The sequence below is a fragment of the Canis lupus genome, chromosome 14, assembly GCF_011100685.1.
Source record: "Canis lupus familiaris isolate Mischka breed German Shepherd chromosome 14, alternate assembly UU_Cfam_GSD_1.0, whole genome shotgun sequence".
Lineage (NCBI taxonomy): Eukaryota > Metazoa > Chordata > Mammalia > Carnivora > Canidae > Canis > Canis lupus.
Window position 1 is genome coordinate 31,974,312 of NC_049235.1, and position 27,522 is coordinate 32,001,833.

A 27,522-nucleotide genomic window follows, 5' to 3' on the forward strand; every position below is an offset into this window, starting at 1 on the left:
AAAGACAGCACAAAGTTTAAGTGTCGTCCATCCATTAAGTGTGAAAAGACATCTCCAGTAGAGACCAAGAGAATATCTGCTTTCTAATATAAACATCACTTTTCTGAAAAAAAATATTGTTTTAGGAGGCACTCATTGAAGGGAAATTACTGGCCCTGGAGGCAAAGATGTGATAAGATAATTATTTCTATTCTTTCATTATGGCCAAATGGTAAATAAGTCACAAATGAAATAACTTTGGCACTATTAATTCTCAAAAGCAGATTTAGGCAGAAACTTCAATAAAGCCTGAAATCAGCACTTAATTTTTCATTTTCTCTTTTCTGGGAGCCTTCAATGGAACAGTTTCAATTCTCAATTTAAGATAGGTTGCCAAAAACTGATTGAAAAAACATGGTGCATGAGAAGATGTTTAGGTAAGTTAAAAAAAAAAAAAAAACCTGGATACAACCATTGCTTGAAAGTAAAATGACTTTTGCACCATACTTTATCCTTTTAATAGAAAAAGATTTCTTTCTTTAGACTTTGGAACAAATTGATACCTAAAAATATATATATTCTGCTGTTGATTAGATATTTTGAGAAGTGTAGGTCAAAGCTTGGAAGTTTAAGAACTACATTTCACATGGAAATAGTTTGCATAGTTTCCACATTCTCTTTTCTTTTCCCATTTCCCTTAATAATATTGGATTTTAAAGTTATGCTGCTTTTTGTCTTCATATTCTCAGACATGGATGATTTTACCTTTAAATTGAGAAATCCAAAGAAATAAGGTTGGAAGAGGTATATATTTTCTAATCTATATTTCTCTAAGATTTCAGATCACCTTTTCCTAATTGAGTGATCAAGCTATTTCATCTGGTGTTTCATGAAATGAAATTACTATCTTAGGCTCAAAATTGATTTTTTAACTATGATAAACTTTTGAGTAAATAATTTTCATAACTACAAGGTCTTAAGGTGCCAAAAGAAGAAAACATTCCTCTCTGATTTATTCCTATTACATATTAAACAGGCTACTTGACCAGAACTGAAACCAGATGAAGAGGAAATGGATCTCCAATTTGAAGTGTGATAGTTGCTTAAAAGGTAAGTTTTAATTATTCTAATCTGATTTAATCCTTTTGAATGTGGTTTGTTAAATTTAGAACTGGGTTGAATTAATTTATGTTGGATTGAACCGTTTTGACCTATTTTCTCACAGTCTTGCCTTGTTCAGTGCCTGCCTGTCAAATAAGACAATGCACTGTCTGCAAGAGTGGCACACAGGCATGGAAATATAGACATGATATCAAAAAGAGGGAGAAGGTCAATATTAACTATCATTTTGTAGAGAGATTATGTGAAATGTAAGGGATGACCAGAATTTGGGGACGAAAAGTTAAGTCAGGAAACCAGAGATTGCATGGACCTTTTCTAAACCCTTGACACAATCCAGGTTCATTGAGCAAAGCAGGGAAGTTACAGGTGACACCTGTAACACTTATAATTCCAGAGGAAGGCTCTGTTCTGCTTCAGGGTATAGAAAACTCTTCCAAGTACTTCCTCTGAAATAAAGACATGAAAAGGAGCCCAGGGTTCAAACAACAGTTTTGAGTATGCTGTACAGCTAAATGCTTCCCATGGGAAGTGTGCTGTTTTGTCTGAGTTCAATAATGTCCTAATAAAGAGTAAGCTGGACCATCATGGTCAGTCTACCACCAGTGTCAAGAACTTGCAATGGAAGGGAATCGGAAATAAATGTTAACAATACCATTCCCCAAAGCACGTAGGAATCAGAAATGCATGTGGTTTCTTAAGCATGCTTGATTCAGAAGCATCTGAGATCCGTGTTAACCTGGTTTAGCAAAGTGAGTAGGGACATAGAAGAATGCCAATGTCCAGCATGGGTGGCAGCATGGGTGACCCTTCACTATATATTTGAGTTCTGCAGCTCTTTCCAGTAGCTCCAGAGCTCTGCTGGGCAGCTTTGGCAGGGAGTCTATATGGTAGCACCACCATCCCTATTGTTTCCTCAGTTTCACAAAGGTCCACCACTTAGAACAAAGACCTCAAGGGGTACCTGGGTGGTGCAGTCCATTAAGCATCAGGCTTTTGGTTTCCACTCAGATCTGATCTCAGGATCTTGAGATGAAGTTCCGAGTGGCCCTCTGTGCTCAACAGGGAGTCTGCTTGGTTTTCTCTTTGCCTCTCTCTCTGCCCCTCCCCACTGTGTTCTTTCTTACATGTGCATGTGCGCTCTCTCTCTCTGTCTTTCTCTCTCTCTCTTTGGAAGAAATAAATAAATCTTAAAAAAAAAAAAGAACAAAGACCTCAAAACCTGTTTAAGTCAGTTAGGACTATTTTGAGATAAGCTCATCCAAGGTTTGAAATGTTGAACTGAAATATTAACTATAGCTATTTCTTAAAAGACAATCCTAAATTTGTTGTTCTTAAATAAATAACTACTTCTGGGGAGGTATTATAGATTATATTGCTGAAATCTTATCTCAAAGAAGGTAATCATTAATTCAGAAATTAATGAATTGGAGATAATATTAAATGCATAATTCAAATAGCTGCATTTCTGGCCTTCTCCTACTGAACAACAGGACTTATCAAATTTGTTCAAATTTCAAGATCTTTCTAAACCACATTTGTTCTTGTATGTCGCTTTCAATATGATGTTTACCATCTGTTGCCTGTTTATAGGAAATACATGCATGTGGCACTGCTTATGTCCAACACGTAGGCTTACTAAAACAGGTTTCATCAAATGAGAATCAAGTCAAGGTGAAATTTTATTCAAGGACGTTTGTTCATTTCCAGTCATATTGCTTGTGACATAATCATAGCAGGTTGATCAAATAAAATGATCTCAAGCTATTCCAAGCAGGAAAAAGCTTGGCCATTGTTCATATCTCAGTAATATCAATTCCACTTGAGAAAAGTTCAAGGTTTCTTGCTTAAAGAACTAAAACAAAACCACTGACTTCAAGGCTTAAAATTAGTCATAGATTTTTGAGACCCAAATCAGTGTGTGCCACTTGTGTTACATAGTAGAGACTGGGAGAGAAATCAGATTTTTAAGAACTTCACATATGTGAAATAAACAGCATAACTTTGTAAAATGAACTGGTAATGGCACAGAGGTAATTTAAATCTAGTGTACAAATTGGGAGGGTCTATTATGTAGAATGATTTCTCTTTTGAAAATGGGAGTAAGAGCTAATTGTAAACTTTAGGGGTTTTTTCTAAACTGAAGTTTCATTGTCTTCTTTCCCTTTGCCCAAAGAAACTAGTGCTAAGTACAAAGAAACTAGCAAATATTTGAGTATGTGTTAAAATAAAGGTTGCATCAGTCATATGTTTGGGAAATTATTGGGTTCACCTTTGCCTGGCTGGAAGTGTCAACTGGGGTCATGATCGGCAGAAAACAGAAGGGAGCTTGATGGCCAAAAACTCAGGTCTCTGCTCTCCTGAAACTATCCATCTGGGAGTCTCAAAGCCCAGAAATCCCACCAACACACTCCCAGCCTAACGAGAAGAAGGTAGCCAGGAGCTCAGGGAATGTTTGAAGCAGCCTCAGCCTGAAGGGTCCCAGTTAATCCCTGGGTTCTGTCCTCGTATATTATTCTAACCCTTCTTACTATATTCTCTAATCTAATTCATATATTCTATATTATGAATTTAGTTTGTTCCTGTACTACATTATTTTCTTTTAAATGCAAAGTTTTATTTTCTTTTAGCTTTTTGTTTCAAATCTTTATTGTCTCATCTCTTTCACCATATTTTTTTAACCCTGATTTTTATTTTTGCCCCTTTATAGTGCTTACTTCATACCACTTTATCTTACTGTTTCATTTGATTATGTTATCTTGGTTATTTTTATCATCTACTTTAAGATATCATTCTTGTTTTCTTTTAAATATTACCCAACTTTTGTAAGTGGCAAGCAGAAATACTGGCTAAAAGGCTGCAACTAGGAGGTCAATCTAGGCCCCTAAGTAAGGAATGTTGACAGATATTTTTCCCTCTTAGGGGTTTTATAATATCTCTTCCAGATCACCATGATTAATTCCTGAATTCCCACCCAATATAAATCTTCTGATTGTGAAATCAGTCTGAAAAGAGAGTTTGACTACCATCATGAGCCCTCTATGCTAAGCAACCCAACCAGCATACAAGCCAAAAAATATCCCCTCAGCATCAGGATAATATGCCCCTGTGGACAGTACACATGAAAAACCGAATTACAGTGGTCATCTTCTCTCACAAATTAGCCAATCCATTTGAGGAAACTGAGAAAACTTCATGATTTATATAAAACAGTTGGACTCTGAGTAAATTCTGGGGAAAAACCACAATTTACCATGGAAAAAATGCTGCAGGACTTGAGACCAGAAGGCAGTCAGGCAGTTCCATTCAAGGAAAGAAGCTGGCTCACATTCTTAGGCCTTCATCCCATTTTTCCTCTATAAGTAGAATGGCTTCATTGTTTTTCTCTTGCTGCTTCAATAACAGGATCATTTAGAAAAATCCAAATGAGATAAAGTTCTAAGCAAGAAAGTGAAAGTCACTTGGTATCCCACCACACTGAAATAATCACCATTAACATTTAGTGTCCATCTTTTCATGGGTCTCCTTATGCACAAATACCCATGGACTTACGTCATTTTAGATAAATGATATTATATCTTACATGCTTTTTAAACATGACGTCTGTTTTCTTAGTATTTCCTTCTTTTATTTTTTGGTCCGTCTTATCCTTTCCCATTTCATTCTATTCTCCCAACTTCTATACACATTCCTGACCAGCAACCCATGTTAAAAACTCTTTTAAAACTTATATGTTTATATGATCATAAACATATATACACACACGTGTGCATACACATAGACAAACATATATCTCAGGAAAGGCTAGGTTGTGCTGCTGTAACAAATGACCCCAAAATATAAACAGCAATGATTTATTTCTTGATTGTGATATATTTCCATTTTAAATCAGCTGCATTCCTACTCGCAGTTATCTTTACTTCTAGATCCTGGCTGATGAAGGAGGTTTTGCAGTTGTGGTGGCAGAAAGAAAAATAATATGGTGATGCCACTGAGCTAAGACATAGGCAAGAGGTACCCTGCCCTCGTCCATGCTCTTTAAGAAGCACTGACCTGGCCCTTGCTGACATGTGCCTTCTAATGGGGCAAGTAGTCTGAAGGGCCAAAGGGCCAGGCCCCCTCTACATTCCTCTGCCTTCCCCCACACCAATCTGGACTGTGCTACAGGCACTAGGATCCCAGAATTCCTGCCCAAATGGGCTCCATGACGGTCTCTTCCCTGAATTCATCCCTCTGAGGGCAGATAAGATTTCAGGGGGATGTACCTCTTGCCCAGGACATAGCCAAGGATTAGATGTTTGTGAGGAATGAGGGAGCTTGAAAATATGGACTGGAGTATTTACAGAAATGAACTCAAGTGTGGTATGAAACAGATGGAAATTAAGAGCCCTACTTTATTCTATTTCAAGAGGATAGTCAGTGTGCAGTCCAACTTAATAAATAAACCATATAGTTTTCTCTGAGTTAAAATATACTTTTTTACATGTAATGGGGATCACTTCTTGATTCTCTATTCTATTGATCTGTTTTTCTATGTGTATGCCAAAACCACAGTAATTTCATAGGTTGTTCTATTCTGTATTCTAATAAGTAGTATGGTAACTCCCTTATCATTAATAATTTTTCCTTTTTCCAAAATATAATTAGCTATTCTTGGGTATTAATTTTTCCACATATTTTTTAAAAATCACTTTATGCAATCTGTTACAAAAAAATCTGTTGGGATTCTAGTAGGAATTACATTATATCTATATACTTGTATAACACTGATGTTTTTATGTTATCAGGAAGGCCTTCCAAGAATAAGTATGCCTTCTACTAAGATTAATTTTTATTCTGAATTTTAATAAAATTCTTTACAACTGGCTCTGAATCTTTCTAAAGTTACTACTAAGTATTTTTGTATTTTTCATTACTACTTTGAATGAAATGTTTTCCATTTTATTTCCACATTTTTATTGCTAACATAAAGGAAACTTTTTTTTTTTTTAACATTTTCTTGTGTGTGTGTGTGTGTGTTTATATTTATTAGGGCCATCAATACAATGGCAATAGTGGTCAACCTAGTCTCTGACTTTAATTGAAAAATATTTTAGAAAATCACCATATAGAAAGATATTAGTTCTTGGTTTCTGGTGAATGATCTTTATTTCACTCAAATTATTTTTTATTCTTTCTCTACTTTATTTTTTAACAGTTGCTGAATTATAGTCCCTTCCAGTTCTATAAGTCCCTTCCAGTATTATATAAGGTCAAGTTCACCTCTGAGGAGCAGATAACCAAAAGTAGTAGTCACCTAAAACATGAAGTTTATTTTTCTGTGTTGTATAAATATATTAAGTCAAGGACTGATATGAAAAACTCACAATCATTGGGACTTACTTCTATCCTATTATTCTGCACCTCGACACGTGGTGCTACGTTGCCTTAGGGTCAAGCACCATGTTTTAACTCCAGCCATTAGGAAGATAAAGATTCAAAGGGCAAGTTTCCTTCTTTTGATAAGCCTTCTCCAATTTTTTGCTTGCATTATGCTAGTCAGAACTTCATCAGAAGGGCATACCTAAATGCTAGGAGGCTATATAGTCTTCCACTCTGTTTTTCCTGCCTTTTGTGGTTTTAAATGAATATTTTATAGGATTCCATTTTCTCTCCTTTCTTAGCATATCATTTTTTTTTCTTTTTACTTTTCTTTACTTTTTTTGGTGGTGGCCCTGCAGTTTGTAACATACATTTAGAACTAACCCAAGTCTACTTTCAAATAGCACAATACCACTTTGCAGGTAATGTGAATCCTTATGATTACAAAATAACCCTAATTCTTGCTGTCTGTTCCTTGTATCATTGCTATTATTCTTTTCACTTACATATAGGACTACAGAAGCATATAAATATATATACACACACAGAAGATATCTACACTAACATACACAATGAAATACATCACTGATATCATTATTTTGAACAAACTTATTTGTTAGAGCCATTAAAAATAAAAGGTTTCATTTTACCTCCATGTATTTCTTCTTCAATGCTCATCCTTTATGTAGATATGAGTTTCTGACTTTTATTATTCTTTCTCTAAAAAACTTCTTTTAACATTTCTTGAAAGGTGGGTCTACAGGCAACAAACTCCCTCAATTTTTATTTGAGAAAGTCTCTATTTATTCTTCACTTGTGAATGATAATTTCACAGAATTCTAGGTTGGTGGGGTTTTTTTGTTTTATTTTGTTTTCCTCTCTCAACATCTTAAATTTTTCACTTACTCTCTTCTTGTTTGTATTTCTTGTTTCTGAGAAGAAATTGGATATTATTATCTTTGTTCCTCCATAGATAAGGTAGCTTTTTTTTCCCTCTCTAGCTTCTTTGGGGATTTTTCTTTCTCTGATTTTCTGTAGGTTGCAACTAGAGTGCAAAATAGGTGTAGTTTTTGGCATTTCCTACTTGATGTTCTCTAAGCTTCCTGGATCTGTGGTTTGGTCCCTGGCATTCATTTAAGGACAATCTTAGTCATTATTATATCATATATTTCTTCTGTCTCTTTTTCTCTTCTCCTCTGGTATTCCCATTATGTTACACCTTTTGTAATTGTTCCACAGTTCTTGCCTATTCTGTTCTGTTTCTCAGTCTTTCTTCTCTTTGCTTTCCTATTAACATAACCTCAAGCACAGGAATTCCATCCTCAGCTGTGTCCAGTCTATTAATAAGCCTGTTAAAGGCATTCTTCATTTCGGTGAGTGTTGTTTTTTCTTTTAAATCCTGGACTTCTCTTTTTTTTAAGATTTATTTATTTATTCATGAGAGACACAGAGAGAGAGGCAGAGACACAGCCAGAGAGAGAAGTAGGCTCCTTGCAGGGAGCCCAGTGTGGGACCCGATCCTGGATCTCAGGATCACTCCCTGAGCCGAGGGCAGATGCTCAACCACTGAGCCACCCAGGCGTCCTTCGATTAGTGTTTTTTTTTTTTAATCTTTACAATTTTTGTATTTTCTTACAGTTTCCAGCTCTCTGCTTACACTGTTCATCTGTTCTTACATGCTACTTGTCCAATAGAACCCTTAGCACATTAATCATAATTATTTAAAATTCCAAGCCTGATTTCAACATACGTATCTGTCATGTCTGGTTTTGATGCTTGCTTTGTCTTTTCTAATTACAGGCAGTTTTTGTGTTTGTTTGTTTGCCTTTTGGAATGCCTTATAATTTTTTTCTTGAGCCAGATATACTGAGTAAAAGGAATAAGGGAAGGGGGTAGTGTTCTACAATTCTGTGATTAGGTCTCGGCTACTGTGCCTCTGGGCTGTGAACTTCACAAGTGTATCTTAGTTTTTTTCTCCTGCTTAGGTGTGTCAGGATGGCCTTAGTGGGCAGGAGTTGGATTTTTCCTCTCTTCCAGATCTGGTAGGCTCTGGTTAACTAGTTTCCTGTGAGTGGAGCCCTTGTTAAGAACAGCGTGCTCTGAGCCACCTGGGTGGCTCAATCGGTTGGGCATCTGACTCTTGGTTTCATGCTATGATCTCATGGGAGGGAGCCCCCCATCAGGTTCTGAGCTCAGTGAGGAGTCTGCTTGAAGGATTCTCTCCCTTTGTGCCTACATCGAGTGCCTTCTCTCTCCCTCTCTCTCTCTCAAATAAGTAAACAAATTTTTAAAAAACTTTTAAAAAAAGAGTGCTCTGGCCAATTTCAAAATGGTTCCTTTGCTCTTCCCCCTGCCAAAAGCATATGGGAATTTTTCTCTGATATTTACTCTAGGAACCTGGCAAAGCTCCTAGAAGTAAATCTCACAACATTGCCAATGGTGGGGTGGAGGAGCTATAATTCAGTTAACCTGGAGTTTTTTACTCTCAGATTTGTCCTCACTGAACCTCTAGCAGTTCTACTATAGCTCAGCACTGGTTCCTGCAGCCAGCTCTACTCGTGAGTCTGCTCAGATAAGTGGCAGCATCCTTATTCACCTGCCTCTCCAATCTCAGGGACTGCCGTGTGCCCTGTGACCTCCCATCTCTTATGGATCCAAGTATAGTTGTTAATCTTTTAGCCTGCTACTTGTCAGGATAGAGTAGCAACCATCAAGTTCCTTACGTGCGGAACCAGCCATTGGAAGTCTGAAATACATTCTTTATTCTGAGAAACCACATACTCAGCTAAAATTGAGATTTTTTTTATCACCATTGAACTTGTGAAGAACAGGTATTAAGGTACAAATGACAGCTACTTTCACAGTTATTTACTCCATGGCATTTGGATTTCTGGTCTTTAAATTGCTCAATGTAATGAACTATACTGAGACATTTCCTGATATGAAAATTATTAGGATAAAAGTTATTTAGTCATATATTATTTTCAATATATCTCCCTAAAATATAAGTACAAAATTGAACCCAAGAGTATAAAGTATGAATATGCCATTCCCAAAAAAGGTGTTGCAATATTTGTTTAAGTTCCTTTATTAAAAAGATACCAGGATGAGTTGGTTTTATGATTTAGTTCCATCTATACTTCAAAATATAAAAGCAAACATGTGGCACCTGGGTGGCTCAGTTGGTTGAGTTTGCAGCTCTTGGTTTCAGCTCAGGGTCATGAGACCAAGGGTCATGAGACTGAGGGTCATGAGACCAAACCCTGAGTCAGGCTCATCTCTCCCTCCCACTTTGTCCCTTCTCCCACTCTCCCCTACATGTTCTCTCTAAAATAAATAGATATATAAATAAAATCTTTAGAGATTTTAAAAATTAAAAAATAAGAAACAGACAATTCAATGTCTATATGTGTTTATATCACTACAGATCATAAAAAATGAAATATTCCCAAATCATTTGATAAAGATATTATTTTAATACTAAAGAAAAGCCTGTTAGAAATTAATAAAAACTGTAGCACTATCTCACTTATAAATTTATATGCAAAACTTTTAAGTAAAATAATTATAATATCCATAAGAAAGGTGTTGGTTTAGGAAACATAAGGTGCTCCCAATAGGAATTTGTCAGGTGTAACTTACCATGATTCTTAGAAAACCAGATCTCCTGAAGGCTGGAGTGAATATGGAGTAATTTATGCCATAGCTCCCACTATAGAGCTCCCATTTCTCTAAAAACTTTGGAAAGTGGACCCTACTCCTCAACTTTTAATCATATTACTTAACTGCTGTAAGCCTCAATTTCTCCACTTATAAAATTGGAATAATAATCATATTCTTTGAACAATTTGCTAAGATCATTTATGTAAGGTATCTATTATATGTTTGGTTATGATGAGTGATCACTAGTCTCACATGGCATTTTCCATTGTCTATACCATAGAGAAATTTGTAATGCAAAGGCCTATCATATTAACCTATCTAAAACCATTTGCCAATAGCAAATTAATTCTTCTATATTTCAGTTTTGAGTTTCTTTACTTTTCTGGTTTTATGAGTGAAACACTTGGCAAATTGGGATACCTATTTTTAAAATGTTTTTTTACTTCACTTAGGAATTTCTTACCTTTTCCCCAAAATTTCAGGCAGCTTATAAGAGTGTATGAAATGCAATAGCAAAAAAAGTATACATAGAAGTTTTTTAAATAAAAAAGTGACATTAAAAGGATAAAATAGGGATGCCTGGGTGGCTCAGAGGTTGAGCGTCTACCTTTGACTCAGGGCATGGTCCTGGAGTTCCGGGATTAAGTCCTGCATCAGGCTCCCTGCACGAAGCCTGCTTTTCCTTTTGCCTATGTCTCTGCCTCTCTCTCTCTGTCTCTCATGAATAAATAAATAAAATCTTTTTTAAAAACAAGGTAATGGGGATCCCTGGATGGCTCAACAGGTTAGTGCTTGCCTTTGGCCCAGGGCCTGGTCCTGGAGTCCTGGGATCAGATCCCACATCGGGCTCCCTGCGTGGAGCCTGCTTCTCTCTCTGCCTGTGTCTCTGCCTCTCTCTCTCTTTGTCTCTCATGAATAAATAAATAAAATCTTTAAAAAAATAAAATAAAAAAGGATAAAATAAAATCATGAATCATTAAAAATAAAAAGACTGCATACCATAGAGTCCTATGAGCTTGTTGTAGTTGGGCCATGTACTTTGCTACAAAATGTCTTGCAAAAAGTTCTGCATGATATTAAGCTTCCGTTCATTTTGAAACTGGATTTTCTACTTCAGTTCCTATTTTTTTTATCTTTGTGGGTCCTCAGTCATACATCTCTTATAAAGTATATGATTATGTTGATGTCTGATATCAATTCAAAGGTCTTATAAATTCTGTATATATTCGGTTCCAACCTAATTGTGACTTCTTTTAAATAATCAGAATAGAATTATTAATGACATTTTCCCAAACTACACAAATGATTGGGATTTAGAGGGTTGTTCTATTGTGGACCATTTTCCTAGGGGTAACTGTGAGTTAACTAGAAAAACATTTAACGACTTAGAATTATAGCAATTTGAATGGTAACTAATAGAAACCTTATTTATATTTTCAACTAAGACAAATGGGTCACAGAAGGTTTAATAGTGAACTTGTCTTTGCTTACTCTCCCCCTTGATATGTATGTTTCTCAGGCATGTTAAAGTGACTATTGCTCACTCAGTCTGAACTTCACTAAAGCCACCTCCAAGTCTAAGAACATAACTAGAATGCCTAGATTTTTAAGGATTGGGATGTCTCTGATGGGTCAAGGGACCCTCAACAAACCACCTTTGGATGTTGGGTGGATTCCCTGGTGACTTCCTGAGAGAGGTTTCTGCCTTCATCAGTGTTTTACATTAGGATTCACCAAGTTTTAGGTGCAATTCTCCTATATCTATACTCTTAACCATAAGAACCCTGCCAAGAGCCTCATAAGACTGCTTTCAGCTTTCACTTAACCAACTTTAGCCTTAATTATGGAAACAGAATTTGAATATGGTGTAAGAGAGCTTAATGTAAGATCCAACTCTTTTTTTTTTTAAGATTTTTTATTTATTTATTCATGAGAGATGCAGGGAGAGAGAGAGAGAGAAAGAGAGAGAGAGAGAGAGAGGCAGAGACACAGGCAGAGGGAGAAGCAGGCTCCATGCAGGGAGCCCCACGGGGAACTCGATCCCACGTCTCCAGGATCACACCCCGGGCTGCAGGCGGCGCTAAACCGCTGTGCCACCAGAGCTGCCCAGAGCCAACTCTTAATGCAGCTGCAAAATTTGTGTTTAAAACCAATGGAAGAAAAAAATAAAAAATAAAAAAATAAATAAAAAAATAAAACCAATGGAAGAATGGCTCAGGCAGAAATGGAATCCAGACATCAAATTTTAAAGATAACTTTGCGTTCACTTTCCTCTTCACCTTATAACTTAAAGAACTAACACTCTAATGTTGTTTTGAAGCAGAAGTTGGCAAATTTTTTTTCTGTAAAGGGATACATAATATTTTAGGTTTTGCAGACAATACTGTCTCTGTTGCAACTACTCAGCTTTACCATTGCAACACGAAAGCAGCCGTAGACAATACCTAGATGAGTGGGCATGGCTGTGTTCCAGTAGAATTTTATTATCAGTTTGGAAGACCAGATTGGACTTGCCAGCAGTAGTTTGTACATCCCGACTTTGGAAAAACTGTGTCTTTACCTTCCAGTCACAAAAATGATTTGTATGTTTTTAATAAGACAGATTTGTCATTCAGAAATATTAGGTGGCTTGCAATTATTTGTCACCAACATATTAAATTGTTTAAAATATTAACTCTGAATTCTCTAGACTCCCTAGGCTAGCATGATTACCATTTAATGATATCTGAAACACACTGCAAATTTCATAAGAAAGAAATTATATCAGATAATGTTGAAAAAAGAGGCCTAACCTTTCATACTATAATTTAAAGACACAGAAATTCTTCTAATGTAATGTATAGAATGTTTTTTGCACTTCAAGTTCAGGAGAGTAGTTAAAGAGTAGTTCAAAACAGTAGTTAAGTACAGCTACAAAATCCAGGTATGGCTGAATTGACACTGAATGATGGGGGCTTCTTCTTTAACCTAACTGCTCAGGATAGAATATCTAATGGAGCTTGTAACCAACATTGGCTGTTACTGTGACATAATTGTGGTAAGGACAAAACAGTTTATAGGTAGACACATGTAAGATCTCACCATACCAGCTCATTTGCTTGCTCCATGCTTTTTTGAGACAAGCAATCTCAAGGGAGAAAAGACAGAGAGCATTACCTAGTTATGAAGCATCTTCAAATGTCACTGTCCCCTTCCATAAACATCTCTAGTAGCACTAGAACCGTATTTCCAAAAAGTTTTTTTCTGTTCATAAGGAATATTTTGTGATTAGGTGCCCAATTAATCTATTACAGTATAGCTTTGTGAGGCTCAAATGTCTTTCACTTTGCTGTTACACCTCTGAGTAGGCCAGAGCTTTTTAATATTTAAAGAGTAAGAAGAGACTTGGGATGTACACAGAGGAAACACTATATTCTTTCATATATTGTTGTTGCATGTCAAGTCAAAATGATTAAGACATGATATTCATGAAACAACTTTTCTTCTAAATTCTTGAGTAACATTTTCATTTGCCTTAAATTTATGGCTCTGCTTCAAGTTGTGCAATTTTTTTCATGTTTTATGTTAAAGATTGCCTTTTCATGACATGTGTACCCTTTGAATATTTATAAACTGCTACTATACTCTCAATTCTTCACCTTTAAGCTGGATTCATATTTTTATGGTATGTATCCTACAATAGAATAGGAACAATTAAATGACATAGCACTAACCTGACTCATTTTTTGTTGCTAGGTTCTAAAATCCTTCATCTCATTCCAATAAGAAAGCTTTTAACTTTCTACCAATTCCTATCCATTAACTCTCTCCTTTAGTTCTTGATCCCCTCAAATACTGACGATTCATGTATTCTGAGGCAGCTTGGAAGAATTACAATATATAAATACTGGAAGAATCAGATTCTATGCCAATAGTTGTAAACTATAGATGCACAGTGATTATTTTCAGAAATAGATGTAGGGAATGTCCACAGATGTTTAGAGTTTGGTCTCTTTGCAAATGTCAGATTTGAGTTATGTTGGAAATAAACAAATATCAGTGCAACCAAGCAATTAAGACATTTTTCTGTTGGTTATGTTAATACCATGCGATTGTCTCCAAATTGTGTGTTTGAAATGTATTATTAACTTCAAGATGGGATATTGGCCAAAATAGTAAGCACAAATTCACTTAGTGAAAAATAATACCAATATGTTGATTGTTAGGTATAAGATAATGCTTATGCTACATTTCAAAAAGCAAGAAAATGATAGCTTTCATTATTAGAAGATAATACTACCTGCAATGAATAATGTCTCTTTTGCATTCTCCCTCAAAATATAAATATAAAATAACAACCAGGTCTGAGATTAGAAGAATTACATGGACTCAATTTCATAAATCCAAAGTGTACTTATCTCATTTACCAATTTAATGCTTTGCTTCTCTTTTGTGGACTATTTTGATCTTTTACATGTAGAGTGGATTTTAACATTTTTAAATAGTGTTGTCAGTTGAAATCTCTTTCTTTATAAGTACTCAAATTATTATTCTTTCATAAATATAGTCACTAAACACATGAGAAATGCAATTATTCATACCTTATTTCCATTTAACTTATTTCTTGACCTCTACTAGATGACATTGACTATGTCAAAGTGAAAATACAGATATATGTAAAAGGAAAAAAAGTTTTGAAGAAGGTAGAAAAGAAGCAAATTTAATCTAGGAAGTTCATTTTTAGCATTAAAATACTGAATAGCCTACTAGGAAAAAAAGTGTCTTTTTTTTCCTTTATGGTACATAATTTAATATTTTAAAGCAACTTAACTTTGTTGGACTGTGCATAAGAGCACTTGAGCTTTCCAGCTCATCAATTCCTAATTTTTGTAAGTGTGAAGATACTGATGTTACACAGTACATATCCAGATGTAGGCACTGTTTCCTATTGTTAACATGGACAGCTGATTTAGTTATTTATTGCCATTAATTTGCTACTCAAAGATTTTGTCATTCTAATTGATGACTCAAGATATCTGAACTAAGCTTTTCCCAAGAAAACTGTCTCCTAATTCCTAATGCTTTGACCTCAAGAATAGTTAAGAAAAAGGCTGCTGTGAAGTATGCAGGGGATTTACAAGTCTGTTAGATGTCTTCTTCAAAGGGAAGAACTGTCAAAACACAAACCAAAACATAAACATAGGAAATAACAGGAGATTTTTCTGCAATCCAAATGTCTGCTGCACAATGCCCCATTAATTTGATTTACCACTTCACTCCAAACAGATCCATGTATTTTGGAAATAAAAAAGTCCTACCTATATTCTCAAAAAATTTAATGAGCCATGGGGAGAGAGGATGGAGAGCTTCATTTTGTAGATCTAAAATTCTGCTTTTACACCTGCTATTTCTCTTTAGTCCCAACACAAACTTGAAGTACACCTTTTTTGATTTCTACAAAACAAAAGTAAATAATCCAACACAATAAAAATTTGAAGGCATAATAACCTGCTAAATGATTTCTGAAATAGAGAGCAGAAAAGGATATATGTACCAGCCATAAAATCAATTTAAAATTAAGTAAGTGTCACCTGCATTAAAATTCCCTTTGATTATATCTTCACTAGGGATGGCAGTGACTTTTTACTTCATGTAATCTCAGTTCTCTTCAATTTGTTGAATTCTCTCCATCCTTCATTGTATATATTCTCTTTCCTTCTCCGAACAAGTAACAAAATCTTTCTTGCTCTCCCTTCAATATAGTCATTGTCTGTTTTTTCCCATGAACCTTGGTGCAAAGAAATTTCCCTGAACAAAGTCTTGGGATCTAACTTCCTATTCAAAGAGCATTGAAATAATATTGCTAGTTCTCTAAGAATTCCTGGGACACGCATTATGTTGATGTTAGGAGACACAGATATACAGAGAAATATATGTATCCATCATAAATTATATATAATAGATATAATTCAGAAAATTTAAAAGAGTAAGAGTTCACAAGAGCATATTAGAGATTTACTATATAATATGCTACAAAACACATCCTGATAGTTAAGGCAGTGTCAGGATACATTCAGCATGACATGAAGTTTGACCCATAGGTTAAGTCTTGATCTAGAAGGTAGAACTTGAAGGTATGTGTGTAGCTCGTGTGTTGAACTAGCATAATTCATGATTTAATTGAAATAGAAATTTTTTATTCCCACAATCATCCTCTAAACTTTATTCAGTACAGGTGATTTCCTCTAGCACCAGATGAGAACTCATGTGCTTACTCTTAGATAATAAACAGTCCTATGGTCACTATAACACAAATAAAAATTGAATTTAGTAATTAGAATGTCTAGTCCAAGATGGTAATCAAAATTTTGAAGTGGATTTAATAAGTCTTCCTTCCTCCACCAGTGTGGGCCTGCTTCCCCCAGGTCACTGGTCTGTTTTTGCTTCTTTCAGTAGTTGGTGGTGAGGAAAGAGAACAGGTAAGATTATACTGGACCATCTTGTTGTTATCAGGCTTCACATCATCTGGACCTGCAAATTTTTAAAGCTGACTCTCTCAAAGAGCATTTTTGATGAAGTTTCTGAAGAGTCTCTGAATAGCTGCCTCAACTGTCATTTTTTTTGCTCTGAGAGGGTATACCATTACTCCAACTGGTTGTGAATTCTCCATCTTACTGACGGAGTTCAACCCCGCTCCCCTACCTCTCTCTCTTTCTCTTCAGTGGGTATGCTGGAGAGCCAGCTCCTATAGGTTTACAAGAGCAGATTGTGCTCATTTCCTTCCAACTCCCATGTTCAATGACGTCATGTGGTTAGCTTGAAATTGGTCATAATAGTGATATTTACACCACAGAAGTAGACAAATGTTACAAATGGGGAGTCATAGGAGCATTCCTTTTATTTTTGTTTTTGTTTCTGGAGAATCACTTGGCAGCACAGTACTGGGTCCATGGCAAACACTTAAAATCCTTAATTACTTAAATCCCTTGCCCAGGAAACTATAAATGTACAGGAAAATCCCAACATTACTTCTTCTATTTGCTCCCTCACCAGCACAGCAGGTAGTATGGTTTTGCCCTCTGAATATACCTGCTGGGAGCCAGACCACACAAAGCCCCAATGTAGGAGTCAAATATCAAGCTTCATATGTACCCTTGGAAGTCTCCTCACCATCAGGTTTGATGAAGGGGAGCAGACACTCTGCCTCTAAGTGAGTATGACTCACAGCACAGCTTTCTTCAAAGATACCTTCTGCCCTAAATTCACACTCTTCTAAAGTACACTCAGTTCTTTATCATCCAACTGGTAGTGGGCCCAAGAGTTGTGGAAGTGGTCAATTCTGCATTTATGATCTGTCTTTTATAATCCACGTTTATTTTTATTTTATTATTGTCTTGGTGTCTTCTTCAAAACTCAATTTTAGCATCCTGTTTCAAGAAGCAAGCACAAATCACAAAAAAGAAGAGGGAATCACATATATTCAGTATAAAAGAATTAGCAGAAATAAGGTCAAATTATAGAATATACAATCCTGTATTTTGTGATTATAGTTGTTGTTAAATGTAGGAGAGGAGGCAAGTTCATGTGTAAAATTCATTTAATTTGAATGGAAGAAAACTACATTAATAGAGCACAATCCCATGCATGGTCTATGCTAGACTGGGCAGTGTTTTTATACTTAATGTACAAAGGAGCTTTCTGGGAGGCCTTGTTAAAATGCAGATTCTGATTCAGTGAGTCTAGGTGGGACTGGTATTTTGTATTTCTAACCCAGATCCAGGTAATGCAGACAGCAATGATCGAGAACTTCTCTGAACACCAAAGGACCAGAAAAACACACAAACATACTCATGAAATAAAACAATTTTATGAGATGGTTATTATCCCTGTTTTATCTATGAGAAAACTAAAGTTGAGTGAGTTTAACTTGTCCAACTACATTGATAAGTGGCAGATATTTGTTGTCTTCTCTTACTCTTTCCATTGGATGACAAGGTATCTCTGAACTTGTTATTATTGTTCTTTTCAATATAAACTTTAATCCGATAAAAAACAAATAACAGTGTTGAATTTCTTTTCCTCATGATATGATTAACTTCCCATTTTTTAAAGTAATTGTTCAGGCTCATGACTATTTCATAGCCCCAGAGTCATAATGGGTTTAATCGATATCATGTTCAATGCCAGCTACTAATATTTAGTTTACCTATGGAATGAATGTCTTCTAGATAATTTGGTCCATGTAGAATGGCACAAATGTCTGTATTAAAGAGTTGTATTTTGTACTCTATAGAAATATATGGAGTCTTCAGATTATCCCAGGTATACAGTCTAGTGAAGAGACTTTTTAAAACCTATTTTGTCTCTCATTGACTTATACTGAATGTGCATAGAATGCTAACCAAAGGGACACAAATCTGATCCATGAGAAAAATGTGATTAATTTGGGCTGCCCTTAGAAAGGTGCTATTAACCTCAGCCTACAAATTTCATTTTAAGAGATTACAATCTTTAAGTCCCTGTTTACAAAATACTTTGGTTACATATAATACATTTGTACAAAAAAACCCCCAAATTATTAGCTAAATGATTCTTTTATTATCAAAGTTTGTACATTTATTTTTTAATTGTTATCATTGCTGCATAAACAATCCCTTGAACTTTCCTTTTAAGCTTGTTTAAAACCAAATGAAGGAAGGAAGATAGAAGGACGTGAGTCACATGCTAACAAAAATAACAAAACAGCCCTGGCCACAGATAATTTCCTGAAACCAATATGAGAAGGAATAGCTATGTGAAAGAAAAACATTAGCAAGTCATTTTGTAAAACAGTAAAATTTTCAAATATAATTGAAAAGAGAAAAATATTTCCAAACTAAATATCCATTTCTGAGCCTGAGGCAATAAATAAATAAAGGGGAAAGCTCAGTCTTAATATTAAAAAAGAATAAAACTGTTTGTTTTCTAGATTTATAATATGATTGAGGGGCTGTTTAATAAAAGTGAAAAACATTTAGGTAAAATTCACTTTTAAAAATATGTAACATTATGATCTTTATTCAAGAAATTTAATAAATTGTTATGTATTCTGGGATTCATTGAGTTTTGACTTTCCAAACATCCCTTTGAATAAATGAAGTTTGATAACTGGGAATGGTTTCATGTGACATATCCTATCATAAGACCCAAGACAAACATACAAAATGTTTGATTATCTCAAAACAGCTGTTAAAAGTCCTTTTTGTAGAAGTCAGCCCCATTGTTGTTTTTCAATCTTTTTTAAAAACTGGGGTTAAAGACATTTTTTTATGTGCAAAAATATCAACCTACTTAAAATCAACAGCCATTTCTTTAATAGATAAATGCTATTAGGAGTCTTCATATATTAAAATCCAGAATAGACAAAGGATGTTCACAATTTCCAGTAACATTTAGAATTTTCCTAGGTATTTCAGATAATAACATAGAATATGTGGAAGAACTAGAAGTTTCCAGTATGGAAAAGAGAGACAATTCTCTACCCAGGAAATCCAAGGTAATCTATTGAAAAGTTACTGGATTTCATAAGAAAGTTCAGTAACTCAGATGGACACAAGATAAAATATGAAAAGCAATCACTCCTTGGCAAATCAGCAGGAGATCATTAGAAAATAAGATGGAGAAACCACAATAACAAAAGAACACAAAATATATGAAAATAGCCTTTAAATACATGTACATCTCTTCTGGGTTATTCATATAAACAGATAGCTAGTGAAATATCCCATGTTCATAGATGACAAAATAAATTATTAAAATGTTAGTTCTTTTAAAATCAATTTATACATATGAAGCAATCATATCAAAATTTCAAGAGAAGCTTCTTTTGGAACTAAAAAATATTTTTAGATTTAATATACAAGAGATGAATGATTAAAGAGTTAAGAAAATTTTGAAAAAAGAAGAGTAAAGAGTAATGAGTGAAGAGACTTTAAACCTATCAAATATTAAAACATTATATAATAAAGTTTTAATAATGTGAAGAGCATGGTAGCATCAAACATGTAAGAATTAAATATGTAATAAATAAGGCATTCAACATGAATAAAGTGGAAGATTTGTTTGATAAATAGTTCTTAAATAATTCTAGAATGATGAAAGTCAAATGCAAGAAAAAGAAGAAAAAACTTGATAATAAATTACATCATAAAAAATAATAAAACTTATGTAAGCAAATTGTCTGATTATGGGATCACCTCCCCTTGAATGGAGTGCCTCTCATGATCCTTGATGAGGAGAGGGAACTTGAAAAGCTGTTGCACCTGGGCCCCCCTTCACCCCTGAAGATGTCTTCTTTATCCTGGGAGTCTAATCTGTTGCAGTCTCTCAGCGTTCTGTCGACCTTGGATGTTGAATTGCCACCTGTTTGCTATGACTTAGATATTATAATTTCTTAGCACTTAATAGTTTGCGTATTTTGTATTAATAAAGCAATTCTTTAACAGACTCTTAAAAACAAACCAAAAAAAGCCTAAGCTCAAAAACAAAGGAACAGTTTGCTAGATTTAAAGATCTAAAATGCTCAAAATTCTGCCAATCAAAAAGACAAACAAACCCAGAAACCTTAATAGTAAAAAACAACTAGGTAAAATATTTGTAAGATAAATCAACAAAGAACATGAACTTTGCATTGGCAAACGTGGAAATACACATGGATAACACTTAAAAATAATGTTCTCCCTTAACAATAAAGTAAAAAAATGTTTAAGAAAACAATTTTTTATTTTTCAAAATAATAGACATTTTAAATGATAGGAAGAGCCAATACAGAATATTATGTTTTCTGAAGTCAGTCTGGAAGTTAACCATTTAGCAAAGTGATCTACTAGGTTACAATGAAAGCACGTCTCCTAAAACATTTTTTCATATTTACAATTATTAAGCAAAATTCATTAACAAGCAGACAACAAAAAACAAAAACAAAAACAGCTGTACTGTAGTTCCACTAAAATGCCACTTCTGTACTTTTTAACTGGTCAGACCACCACATATGTGAAACATTAAGTGAAGGAAGATCTGACAACCTCCAGGAAGCAGGACCTAGTATCCTAGTAGTCAAGTGCAGATAACCTGAAATCTTTAACCAGTGATTGGCCAAAGGACCATTGAGGATGAAGCGTTAGGCATTATTTTATGGATAAAGAGTATAGGCCTTGCTGGTTTCTTACTCTACATTCATAGAATTGTGCAGAGTGTCCCCAAAACTAAATCATTTTTTGAAAACCTTTAATTTCACTAAGCAGTTAATAATTATCAATTATTTAATTATTAAATAATTAATTTAATTATTAATAAGCTGCCAATTTCACCAATAAAAGCTAATTTCTGACAATTATTATATTAATTCCCTTTTGGTTGTTAACTGAGACATAAAAACAGAAACACCTAGGGGCACCTGGGTAGCTCAGTGGTTGAGGATCTGCCTTCAGCTCAGGTCGTGATCCTGGGGCCCTGGGATTGAGTCTCGTATCAGGCTCCCCACAGGGAGACTGCTTCTCTCTCTGCGTATGTCTCTGCCTTTCTCTCTGTGTCTCTCATGAATACATAAATGAAAAATGTAATAATAAAAAAAAACCACCTGTATTAGCCACTGGTGGAGTGTGGACTTCCTAATCAGCTGGCTTTCTTTGGACTTTTGCACTGTTGATAAGCACCTGGATTATTACTTAACCTAACAAGACCTGCTCCCCACCGACCTGATATAAATTATAGACATTTAACACTACATTAAATGTCTCTTTCCATATGACCCCTCCTCTTATTATTGTGTCTTCTATGTGTCCTGTATTCTTAATCTCTGGAGATGATTGGAACTACTACATACTTCAGATTATATTCAGCTTGGGTCCATCAACACAGATTCTGGTAAATCACTATCAATGTCAAATTCTTCAAGCCAAAAGGAAATCTGCAGTTTGTACAGAATGACAACCATTTCTCCCTTTAAAAATTTCTTGCATACTCTGCAAAGAAGGACCATCTTAAGTATCTGATTGTAGCCTAATCTTTCACAACCTCGAACTTACTTCAATAGCCTCACCATCACTCTGGGAGCCCAACAGAGTCAACATATAGTGTTTGGCAAGGTAAACCTGCACTGTTTATGATGCCACAGCTATTTAGCAGTGATGCCTGCCCATCCCCCAACCATTCTCAGACAGCCTGGATCTCTGCCAGCAGCCATCAGTGGAGAGAGGAACTAGTACTTCAAAGGTCTCAGTCCAGCTAATAAAAGTTCAGGAGGAGTGACCCGGCCAAGATGAAGATTGTATATTTGGCAGTTATGTTTGGTTATGATGATGAGATAATCCATAGAAACACAGGATTAACTGAGAGGAAGTCTGGATTTAAAAGTCCCAGAGCGGGCTAAAAATAAATGTAAAAGAGAACTGACAATCCCTGGGGGGAGGGGAGTGACTTAGTATCTCACACCTATCATAGGAAAAAAAAAGGGGGGGGAGACAAAGCAAACAGTACCATTCAAAAGGTACCACTCAGGATTCAAAGTGTTGACCATATATGACAATAACATTAAATAGCCAGAAAATAAAAATGAAGAAATGAGGAAGAAAAATGAAATACTCAAAAGATGTGGTCAGTTAGGTGGTGGAAATTTACTGGAAGAACCTAAGGCACTGCAAAATTGTGGGGACAGTGAATACTGAGAGAAACCCTGAAGGAAACCTTAATTCCAAGAAACTAGAAACCAGAAATCAGCTGGAGTCTCAGGACAAGTTTCAAGCCATTTCAAAGAAGAGGGCAAAATTGGATATGGGTTCAAATTACAATTAAACATCCAAAGTCCACTGCCAATCCAACTTGGAACTAACCTCTTTGACACCCTTTGGAGGAGTCTTTTGTAATTTTACACCTGATGAGAAGCTTTTTGAATTCCTGGACGTGAAAGTCTGATTCCAGTAGCCAGAACCTGGCTATGGTGAGAGAGAAAGCCATTATCAGATTTTGTGTTTAAATCCACCTTGTTCCAAAAACAATATAAAAAATCATAATAGAAATAGAAACATTGCAACATGACAGTAAAAATTATAAGAAAGAATCCTGACAAAAAGGAAAACAAGGCAAAACTTATTAAACAAAACCAAAAAAGAGCAACACACAAATACATCTTTACAAGAAATCTGGTAAGAATGGTTCCCAACCATTTTTAGGGTGAGATTGGCTTTTCTAAAATTAGAAATTTTCATATATTTAAACTACAATCCACCTCCCTTACGACCATGATAACAGTAATTACACAAGTATCCATTGATAAATTATACAACAATGAACTACAGTGAATTCAGTTAAGTGAAATTCTATTTCATGAGTCAGAAATTCTCCATGTGGAAAGTAGTAATACCTAATTGTGTAAGATATCATTTAATCTCATGAAAATATTTGGTACTCAAATCAATTCATGGACCCTTCTGAAAATCTATTTATTCTCTAAAGACCTTTGCATTCCATGTCTACCCAGATACAATGAGGTTTCATTTTTTAATTTTTTCTTGTTCTTTTAATTTTTATCTAAACTCCAATTAGTTCACATACAGTGTAATATTTGCTTCTATAGAATATAGTGATTCAGCATTCACATACAACACTCATTGCTCATCACAAGCAAGTGCCCTCCTTAAGCCTCATCTCCCATTTAACTTGTCCCTGCTGACCTCCCCTCTGGTAACCATCAGTTTGTTCTCTGTACCTAAGAGTCTGTTTCTTGCTTTGCCTCTTTCTTCCCCCCTACCCTATGATCATTTGTTTTGTTTCTTAAACTCCAAATATGAGTGAAACCATATGCTATTTGTCTTTCTCTAACTGACATTTCATTTAGCATTATATTCTCTACCTCCATCCATGTCATTGCAAATGGCAAGATTTCACTCTTGTTTATGGCTGAGTAATATTCTGTTGTGTGTGTGTGTGTGTATATATATATACACACACATACGCCATAGAGCATATATACCTTTGAATTAGAATTTTTGTCCAAATACAATAGAAGGTTTAAAGGAAATGTAATGGGTAATAAACTATGGCCATTAAGGCCTATAAGGATTTTTCTTTTGGGTTTGTGGAAAGGCTCTCTATAGTCCCCAATTATCTGTTCTCCATTCTTCCTTCAAAAATAGCTTCCCTCAGCCTCCCCAAATATTAGCAGGTATACCCCCAGCAATTGCCCTTAGGTATAGTCATGTGACCAAATTTTAGTCAGTAAGATACAATTGAGGGGGAGCAATCCCCACCAAGGAAGGACTATGCACTTCACCTCTATTTTTATCCCTCTGGCCTGGTGAAATAGACACGGTCCTGGCAAGGGGCATATCCTCCCTTAATAGAGCACAGGAAAAGGCTATATGGAGTCTTGAGCTTTGGTGAATTCATGGAAATTCTTTAGTAGGACTCTAAGTACTGTACTTGGTTTGTAGAAGAAAACCAAATATCTTTCTAAGCCACTGTTAATTTTGGATTTTTGCGGTCACATGCTTTCAAGTGTAATTCTTACTAACACATACCTTTACCTGTCAACGATTTTCATTTCTTATATTTATTTTTTTTCATTTCTTATATTTAGCCTGCATTTAGTCATAGAAAACCTGCACAATCTGAATAAATTTTAACTTCTCTCCTTCAACTCTGCAGCCTTGTTTTTTGCTGTTGTCTTTGGTTCTTTCTGTACCTTTCCTCTCACCCTAGGCATTTACTCTGGTTAACAGGCTTGCCAGTCTTTGTTATGATTCTCCCTGACAGCACCTGGGACCAATAGCTTTTTAGATTGTCCATATAATTGATGTACTAGGATTTGTTTTCAAATTATGCCTGGTTAGTTCTTCATTCCACTCCTAACCCCCACCCCTGCCCTCACCCCCACGTGGTGTTTTTCCTTTGCTTAGTTGTCACTTTTGTTTTGCTGGAGCAAATCTTCCAAGTAACCTCCATAGAATTTATAAAAGTTTATAAATTTGGCAAGGTTCAAAAGTAACCTCCTTAGAAGTTTCTGAAAGTCTGAAAATAGCTCTATTTTACCATCACACTCAATTGCCATTGTGACTAAGCCTAGAATTTTTCCTCAGAGCTCCAGATTCATTGTTTCACTGTGTCTAGGACCAAGTGGTGGTGCGATGTCTGACGTCAACGTGATTCATTTTCATGAATCATAAATATGACATGTCCCCTGCATCCCAACTTTTAAGTTCTTTTTTTAATTACTTGTGTTCTGAAAATTTAGGTATGGATTTTTTTTGGTATCATTCTGGAAATTCATTGGGTATTTATAATCTAAAGAATTCTTGTGCTTAAACATTGGAAAGTTTCTTTGATTTTTTTTTTTTCATCGTCAACCCTCCCCTCCATTTTTCTCCATGTCCTCTTCTCCCCTCAGATATCCTACTGGGTCAATGTCAGTCTTCCTGCATTGATCCTCCATGTTCTTTTTTTTTTATTATTCTTACCATTTTTAAGATCTTCTATTTTTATGATTTTCTTAATTTCATCTTCATAACTGTTGAATTTTTGCAGACATATCTTCAATAAAAAATTCCTTTTTTGTTTTCCATTATTCCTTGTTTTATAGCTTCTTTTTCTTATTTCTACAGGCAATAGCCTCTGATGTTTTCTAGGATGAGAAATAGCTTATTGTGAAGTTCTCTTCTTTTCCCCTAATAATTTGTGTTTCTTCTAAAGCAAATGTTCTTGTTTGAGTTGTTCTTTCATGCTTCTGGTTTTATTCATAATTTGTTATGATCTCTGGCTGATGTTTTATAAAGAACAGGGGAGGGTTGAATTTCTAATAAAAACTATGAGTTTTTTGTATTTGCCTAAGTTATTGTTTGTATATTTTAATTTTATGGGTAGGTCTCCCACACAGTGATAATGCCTGGCTCAAAGCTCAGTGCATATAGGCAGAACTAGTCTACTAACAGGCTTCATATTAGGATGAGCTATAACAGAGAAGGCATTTAGGCTGGGATGAGGATAGAGCTTCCAAATGCCAGCATGAAGAGGGTTTTAATGTTATATTGCAGTTCATTTGATTTCTTTAGAGAAATGACTTTAGGGTTGCTTTGTTGTTACTGTTTTGTGTCTCTTTATTTTTTTTTCCTTCAAGATATATATTAGGCTGCTTAGAAATGCCTGAGCTCCACCCAGTTAAGGGCGAGAAAGGGCAGGCAGGAAGGAATGTTGCAATCCTACTCTTCATTCAATGGTCAGCCTTTCAATTAATCTCCCAGTCTGGTTTTCCATCTCATTTGTGTTCTTATCCCTCCTGCTCAGGGATCCTCTCTGTAGTTCCACTTTACAGTTCAGCCTTCTCTTTATTATGGCATTGCCTCCTGTGTATTCTGGGATGCAATGATTTACTTTTTAAAAATCTATCAATAGAGTTTTATCTCTCTTGAATCTTCTAGAAATTTACTGGAATCTTTTTCAATAATTTTCTCCTCTCATTCTTTCCATTTTATAAGTTGATTCCTTTGCTATCACATATTGGGATTTCAAGAGGGAAGGGAATAGACATGCTTGTGCTAAGTCTACCATCTTAAACCAGAAGTATTGTTTGGTGTTAAATAAAAGAAGAAAAAAATTTTGGATGTCTGGCAAAAATCTATCAAAATCATTATTGGATCAAAAACCTAATATTTCTTTTTTTATTTCCTTTCTTTGTATTTGCATATATATGCATTTATGTATTTATTGTTTATGCCTTTATTTGTTGTATGACTTCTATTTTATCTTTTGATATTAGCACAGTAAAATAAGTTGTAGCTACTTTAAATCCTTGGGCAACAAAAGGGATAACTCAGTTAATATTTTTAAGGAGTTTTGGCACAACTAATTTTGTAAAAATTTTGTTCTTGAATTTATTATTTTGCTCCTGAAGGAGAAAAAAATGCTTGAGTGCCTTTCAAGTGTATTTTTAAAAAGTAGTAAGGATGACGTGAAAGAAACATGAAAATAAGTATCATCACAGATATAGTTACTAATTCATCTACTCCCGATACCTAAAAGCAAAATCATGTGACTCTATCCAGCGCTGGAGGAGCAACAGCACATGGTAAAACCCAGAGGAAGTCCCAGGTCAATAAGAAAATACTTTAGGACATCAGTCTAGATTGAACATCATGTGTTATAGTTAGGAGCATATTTTAGGCTTTGCTACCTTACAAAAACCCATTAGATTTTCAGAAGCACATTGTTCCCCAGAGCCACTAGAGTACAATATGGAGTGATAGGATTGTCTTGACCTGAATGTAACTTCTTCAAATTGTTTGGAAAGAAGAGTTTACTGCACAAGTCATTTTAACTTGTTTTATTACTATGTTATTGTCCTTAAACTACTTGTAGTTTTTAAGAGTGATTTATCAAGACTTTTTGGGCTAT

At 35.1% G+C, this 27,522-nt stretch overlaps 1 long non-coding RNA gene across 2 annotated transcripts in view; it reads left to right on the forward strand.

Moving 5' to 3' along the window:
• The window catches only part of LOC119867207, a 182,952-nt gene that overhangs the window by 81,319 nt on the left and 74,111 nt on the right, over nucleotides 1–27,522 (forward strand). For both annotated transcript variants that reach the window (XR_005369499.1, XR_005369500.1), the window contains exon 4: nucleotides 1,016–1,089. This is a non-coding gene — a long non-coding RNA (uncharacterized LOC119867207). The remainder of the gene's footprint in view (nucleotides 1–1,015; nucleotides 1,090–27,522) is intronic.